This window comes from Arachis duranensis, chromosome 6 (genome assembly GCF_000817695.3).
Source record: "Arachis duranensis cultivar V14167 chromosome 6, aradu.V14167.gnm2.J7QH, whole genome shotgun sequence".
NCBI classification, from domain to species: Eukaryota; Viridiplantae; Streptophyta; class Magnoliopsida; order Fabales; family Fabaceae; genus Arachis; species Arachis duranensis.
The window spans coordinates 73,434,467-73,441,975 of record NC_029777.3 but is presented as its reverse complement, the minus strand read 5'-3'; positions in this window follow the sequence as shown (position 1 = coordinate 73,441,975).

Sequence of the window (7,509 nt, the reverse complement as noted above, 5' to 3'; positions counted from 1 at the left end):
AACATGATGAGGAATCCTGGACTATGACTGTTGACCCACTCTGAAAGTGACACACTTTTAATTTTTATTAGCATTTTTCATGATTCATATGCTTATGTATTCATTCTTGTTAACGAAAATATCTGAACGGGGAATAATATAATCTTTAGTCAACCCAATAATCATAATAAAAATTGAAACAAGTGGGTTTAGTTTCAAACAAAAGTAGTAAGGCCAGATTGATTACGATCTTTGACGTTTTGTATCCTTATTAGTTGAGTTTTTAGTAGAAGGACTACTTCTATGCTAGTGGTTTAGGCATACATCATGATATACAAACATAAGTACATAACCAATTCAAATAATATAACAAAAAACTTAGGAAAATATTGCTTCCTAGAAACTAATCAATCATTCCTATAATATCATCGGACCAAAGGAAACATCTTCTAGCTTATGTATGATCACATCAATCACCACACTACTGCATGATTGAATGCATAAAAAAGACGTACAGTACATGAGGATCCTACATAGTGTAATTAACATATTTGTATAGATTAATTATTAGTTACATCTTGCTATCATCTTTATAAGTTATTGGTTGTTAGACGCAGTGGTTATTACTCGCTATCCAAGCTTCTAATGTATCTGATCTTGACATTTTAGTAATTTATATATATATAATAATTTTTTATTATTTAAATTAAAGTTTTTTTTATATTTTTATGTTTTAAATGAAGTTTTCATGATTAATCATAAATTTAGAATTATTTTAAAATTATTGTGATTTCAGGTTATATTTTTACAACTAAAGAATAATTTACGAATGTTATTAATTCTGATCTCTTCATACTCAAGTGATCATAACTTGAGTTATAGAGATTTAAATGAGACAATTTTAGTGACATTAAAAAGCTAACATCCATAATTTCAAAACAATAAACATATGTCTATAATGAACATTTAATTCGAGCCACGTACGATCATCATCTTTCAAGTCGCAAAATAGTGCTCAAGACTTCAAGTTATACGCCTAAAACTGGCGTGCAACGTCCCTACGTCACACCAAATTAGCGTGCAACGCCCTCCAAGCAAAAGAAGATTGGCGTGCAACGCCACTAAGGGGGTACAACGCCTTCGAAGCTCTCCAAGTTGGTGTGTAACGCCTTAAAGCCCTGAGAGCCATGCACATAGTGGCGTGCAACGCACTCCAAACCCAATCAAGTTGGCGTGTCACGCCAAGTCTAGGCGTGTAATGCCTTGATGCCCACAATAAATTAGCGTGCCACACTACAAGCTCAAGTTCAATGCCAATCAAGATCCATCTTCTGAAAGATGCAATTTCAGTCAAAGTTATGGAAAATTCTGTTACTATTGGATTTAATTAGTTTAGTTTTAATCTATGATGTATGGACACTGACACGAATATGGGACACGACACGGGACACGCTGACTGTAAAAACCGAGATTAATTAACCGTTTAATTAATTTAAATTAATTATTCAAAATAGGATCCAAAAGATTTAGAATGTTAATTAGATAATATAAATATGATAATTGGACTCAATAGATTTTTCTGAGTTAGAAAATATAATTTTCTTTGAAAAATTGTGTAAAAATGTGTACCGATAAATTAACCGGCAGTACCGGCTTAAGTCTGTCCGGTACTGTGCAAAAATGATAAAAACAGTAAAAAAAGTGAGGAAATAAATTAAAGTTAAAAATTGGGTGCTAATTTAAAGGTTTGGCCCAAAGTTGGGCAAAACGGGGCAAAAAGGCTAACAGGTTAGATTGAGCTCAAGTTGGGCCCAAACCCAACATATATAAAGCCATTTAAGTGACCATTTCAGCCACTTTTAACCCCAAGCAGTAGCAGCAACGTGAAATTGAGAGAAGAGAGGTAGGGTTCCATAAAACACTATTCATCTCCAACTTCATTCAACTATAACTTGAGCTATGGTGCTTCGATTTGCGTGTCATTTGCGGCTACGCAAAGCTCTCGCCAAACCCGTCACTTCTAGTTAGGTATTGTGGTAAGCTTCTCACAAATCTCTGCCCAGTTTTCTATCCTAAGAAATTCAAAAATTTAGGTTTTAGTTTTGAGTGAGTTTCTGTGTTTTGATTGATAATTAGGTGATATTTAAGGTTGGGCTATTAGTGGTTTGTGTCCCAAACACCATCAGAGAAGGTAAGAAAGGTCTTTGCCTTTGTGAATTTGTGATTTTTGTAACTCTAGGTTGATTAGCGATATTTGGTATGATTTTAGTTTGAGTTCTTGCAATTATTGGCTAATTGGAAGCATTTGGATTGGAATTAGTGATTTGTTGGTGGTTGAAAGCTTGTTGGACACAAATTTTGGTGTATAGCACATATTGAGAATCGGTCAAGGTGTGGTTTCAATTTTTTCTATGTAATATATAATATTTCTGGACACTTAGATTAGTGGACTATAGGATAGGTTTGAATGGTTGATAGTGAATTTATATTTATTGATACTTGTGATGATTTTGATGAATTATGATGATCATTATTGATGTTGAAATGAATAATGATAGCTGTGTGCAATATGATGAGATGTGATGAATTATGTTGGTAAAAAGTTGAATTGTGTAAGGTTGGGAATGTTGAGATATTGATTTAGAACTTGTAGAGTTTGTTGAATTATGTTGGAAAAATTGATTGAAATAGGGTTGAATTGATGGAGGAGGTTAATTGGTAAGTAGGGAGACATATGATTATGATTGTGGACATGAATGGTAAGAATTGATGTGCAATAGAATGTTTATAAAATGGTTTTGGTTAGGAGTTTGGAATATTTGAGGACCTTGTTTTACCGAATTTTGACGGATCATAACTTGAGCCTCAGTTTTTGAAATTGGTTGAATTTGTTTTAAATTAAAGGTTGTTTTAAGATCTTTAAATTGATGTAAAGTTGGATGAAAATAAATTGTTGTAGAGGGACTTATGACTGTTTAATGTTTGGTGACAAAATTTGAAGTCTGCAACTTTGAAATTTTTCTGAGTCTGGTGAGGGTTGCGTACACGACATGGTGCACGCAACGCGACCAACCCATTCAGGTTGAGTATCTTGCGTATGCGAGGCACTGCATGCGTACGCGGACACTGCATGTGTACGCGAGCTATTCAAAAATGAACCCTTGTGTATGCGAACTTTAATACGCGACACGAGTAACCCATTCGGGTTGGCCATCTTGTGGAGGATTGCATACGCGACCACCCTTTTTCAATAGTATGCGTACGCGAGGCAGAGGCTTGCGTATGCGAACCCTTGTTTTGCTGAAAAATGATTTTTTTTCTTGTTTTTAAGGGTTCTCCAACTTTCCAAACTTCCTTAAGTTGCAGTTTAAGAGTAATATCATGTATTTAGGCCTAAGTATTAATAGAAGAGAATTGGTGACTTAATTAGGTGAAATTTACATGAACATAGAAGATGGAGACTTAGGATTCTGGAGTACTGAGGGTGGATTAGTTGAGTGAAGTGGTAGGGTACTGTACAAACGACTGGTATGATGTTGTGGAGTTGTAGAGATGATGATGATTTGAGATGAGTCTAAGACTCAGAGTGGACTCTATACTGAAAATGATTTTTGAAAATCACTGTAATACTGTTTTATATTGAGATTGTTGAGACATTATGCGCCTGGCAAGGACGGTTGGTTAATCCCGCTTGTCGAGGTCGTGGCGGCGGCGTAAGGACGATTGGTTTATCCCGCTTACATTGAGATGTGAGGTCCGTGGCAAGAGTATCACTCTTGCATCCCTTCGGAATCACTAGAGTGTGCAGGCACTATATGCTGGACCGTGTTCCGGGCATGATATCTCAAGGGTTCCCATTCTGAGGCCGAAGGGCGACATCTCCATGGAGATGTGTCAAGTTGGCAATTGAACCGATAATGTGATATCACAGCCAAATAGGACAGGCATTCATCATGTACATCGTCTATCTGTTTTGCCGACTTGAATTGCATGCCTAATTGTATAACATGATTAATTTGTTCTTGAATTTCTTGATATATATGTTATACTTGTGCTTTTCTTGCATTGTTATTACTTGTGTTTTCTGCTGGGATTGAAGAGGTTCAGAAGGCGGTGGCGATGGGATTGCATGGCGGTTAGGCTGGTGAAGGTTGTGAGACAGCGGTGAAATGATAGTTAGAAATCCCTTAGGATAGTTACCTCGTTTCATAAAGGATTTAAAGTTATGGTTTTAATTTAGCAATGCTTTAAGTTAAATCGCATGATGGATATGAAGCTCTAGGATTGTCTCTGTCGTCCCGGGGTCTTATATCTTACATTACTGGGCACTGTTACCATACTGAGAACCTCCGGTTCTCATTTCATACTTTGTTGTTATTTTTCAGATGTAGGTCGCATCCCACCTCGGCGAGTTGCTTGATGGTGACAGAGTGGATGACCTTTATCATGTTTTGGAGTCTTTTGGCTATTTTTGTTTTAAGTTCTCTCACTTTTGTATTTATATTTGCTTTAGAGGCTTACTTTGAGAGAGATATTCTGTATATGCTGTTTTAAGTTTCAAAATTCTGTATGTCTGTATAACACTAGTCGGCCTAAACTCCGCAGGCTGAGGCTAGTTCCTTAAGATTATTATACTCTTATATTTTGTCATCTTATATCTATATCTCGTGCCTTAAGTTTGTAGCTTCGTGTGAATTTTTTGCGCTTTTGAAACTCTGTTTTTCAGCTTATTTCTTCATCAGGCTTCTAGAATTATTATTTCCTTCTATATATATTATGTATAAGCCTTGAAATTATGTAATAATCTCTGATTAACCTTTGCTTTATGACGTGAGGTAAGGCTTAGGGCTAATTAGGGTGTTACATTTAGTGGTATCAAAGCGGTTCGTCCTTGTGAGCCTGAGGGATGGACCGATTGTGCTTCATTGCATACTCTAGGTCATTTTTCTTTCATGCTATTTAGGTTATCTGCTTGATATATGTATAGCATGCTTGTTTGTGAGTGCCTTTTTTGGGTAATTGAAGCACTAGGCTTTTGATATTGAGACTGATCACCTTGATATCGATTGTTTGTGGACAGGACCCTGAATGTCATCTCGCGGATGAGGTCAGACACGTACTCAAAGAGAGAATGAGGGTAACTCGTCAACGGACAATCACGCTGAACTCATGGCAGTAATGACTAACTTAGTTAATACAATTCAAGTGAGCATTGCTATGACTATTCATGCTTTGGGGCAGACAAGGCAATCAGCCGAAAAACGAACATGGAGAAGGTGCTGAGAACAGCTTAGGTGGTGTTCCAAGAACTCTAGCTACTTTTCTGAAAGTTGACCCGCTGATTTTCAATGGATCGACAAATCCTACTGAAGCAGACAACTAGTTCCAAGCTGTAGAGCATGCATTGTAAACTCAATATGTACCGTATGACCAGTCGTGAAATATGTGGCTTATTAATTAATGGGAGAAACTCAGCAATGGTTAGAAGGAGAGCGCCGACTGCTACACCAACAGAACGTGGATATTACATGGGCGTTATTCCAGACAGCTTTCTACAAGAAGTACTTTTATAAGTCAATAAGGGAGGACAGAGAGTTGGAGCTCTTACTGCTGAAACAAGGGTCCATGATTATAGCTGAATACACCAGCAAATTTGAGAAACTCTGTAGGTTCTTGAGAATAGGTCAGGGTGCCCCTGAGTCCCGTGAGGGTTGGAAATGCATCAAATACCAACTAGGGCTAAGGGAAGATATTGATGAGCGGATAATTTATACGCTTTTTGGCATTGTTTTTAGGTAGTTTTTAGTAAGTTCAAGCTACTTTTAGGGATATTTTCATTAGTTTTTATGTTAAATTCACATTTCTGGACTTTACTATGAGTTTGTGTGTTTTTCTGTGATTTCAGGTAATTTCTGGCTGAAATTGAGGGACTTGAGCAAAACTCTGAAAAAGGCTGACAAAAGGACTGCTGATGCTGTTGGAATCTGACCTCCCTGCACTCGAAATGAATTTTCTGGAGCTACAGAACTCCAAATGACACGCTCTCACCGGCGTTGGAAAGTAGACATCCAGAGCTTTCCAGCAATATATAACAGTTTATACTTTATTCGGAAATTGAGGACGTAACTTGGCGTTGAACGCCAAGTACATGCTGCTGTCTGGAGTTAAACGCCAGAAACACGTCATGATCCGGAGTTGAACGCCCAAAACACGTTATAACTTGGCGTTCAACTCCAAGAAAAGTCTCAGCTCGTGGATAGATCAAGATCAGCCCAAGCATACACCAAGTGGGCCCCAGAAGTGGATTTATGCATCAATTACTTACTCATGTAAACCCTAGTAGCTAGTCTAGTATAAATAGGATAAGTTACTATTGTATTAGACATCTTTTGACAGTTTAATCTTTTGACTTTGTAGTCTTTGATCATTCGGTCTCTTGATCATTCAGGGGGCTGGCCATTCGGCCATGCCTGAACCTTTCATTTATGTATTTTCAACAGTGGAGTTTCTACACACCATAGATTAAGGGTGTGGAGCTCTGCTGTACCTCAAGTTTCAATACAATTACTATTACTTTCTATTCAATTCTCTTTTATTCTTATTCCAAGATATATGTTGCACTTCAACCTGATGAATGTGATGATCCGTGACACTCATCATCATTCTCACCTATGAACGCGCGTGACTGACAACCACTTCCATTCTACCTTAGGCCGGGCGCATATCTCTTAGATTCCCCAACATAATCTTCGTGGTATAAGCTAGATAGATGGTGGCATTCATGAGGATCCGGAAAGTCTAAACCTTGTCTATGGTATTCCGAGTAGGATTCTGAGATTGAATGACTGTGACGAGCTTCAAACTCCTGAAGGTTGGGCGTGATGACAAACGCAAAAGAATCAAGGGATTCTATTCCAACCTGATTGAGAACTGACAGATGATTAGCCGTGTTGTGACAGAGCATAGGACCATTTTCACTGAGAGGATGGGATGTAGCCATTGACAACGGTGATGCCCTACATACAGCTTGCCATGGAAAGGAGTAAGAAGGATTGGATGAATGTAAGAAGAAAGTAGATATTCGAGAGGAGCACAGCATCTCCATACGCCTATCTGAAATTCCCACTATTGATTTACATAAGTATTTCTATCTTATTTTATTTTCTGTTTAATTATTAATTTTCGAAATCCATAAACATTTAATCTGTCTAACTGAGATTTACAAGGTGACCATAGCTTGCTTCATACCAACAATCTCTGTGGGATCGACCCTTACTCACGTAAGGTATTACTTGGATGACCCAGTACACTTGCTGATTAAGTTGAACGGAGTTATGATCACACCAGGGATTATTAAGATCCCAATTTATCACACCATGATCTCTTTGGGGTATTTTTGATTTCATACAAATACAAAGAGACCAACTTTGAGGATCACAATTTCGTCCACCAGATATCATGCGTGTTGTGGCTCCATTGGAGATTAGAGGCTTCTCGGAATTGGTGAACGAGGCAAGAGATGTGGAAGAC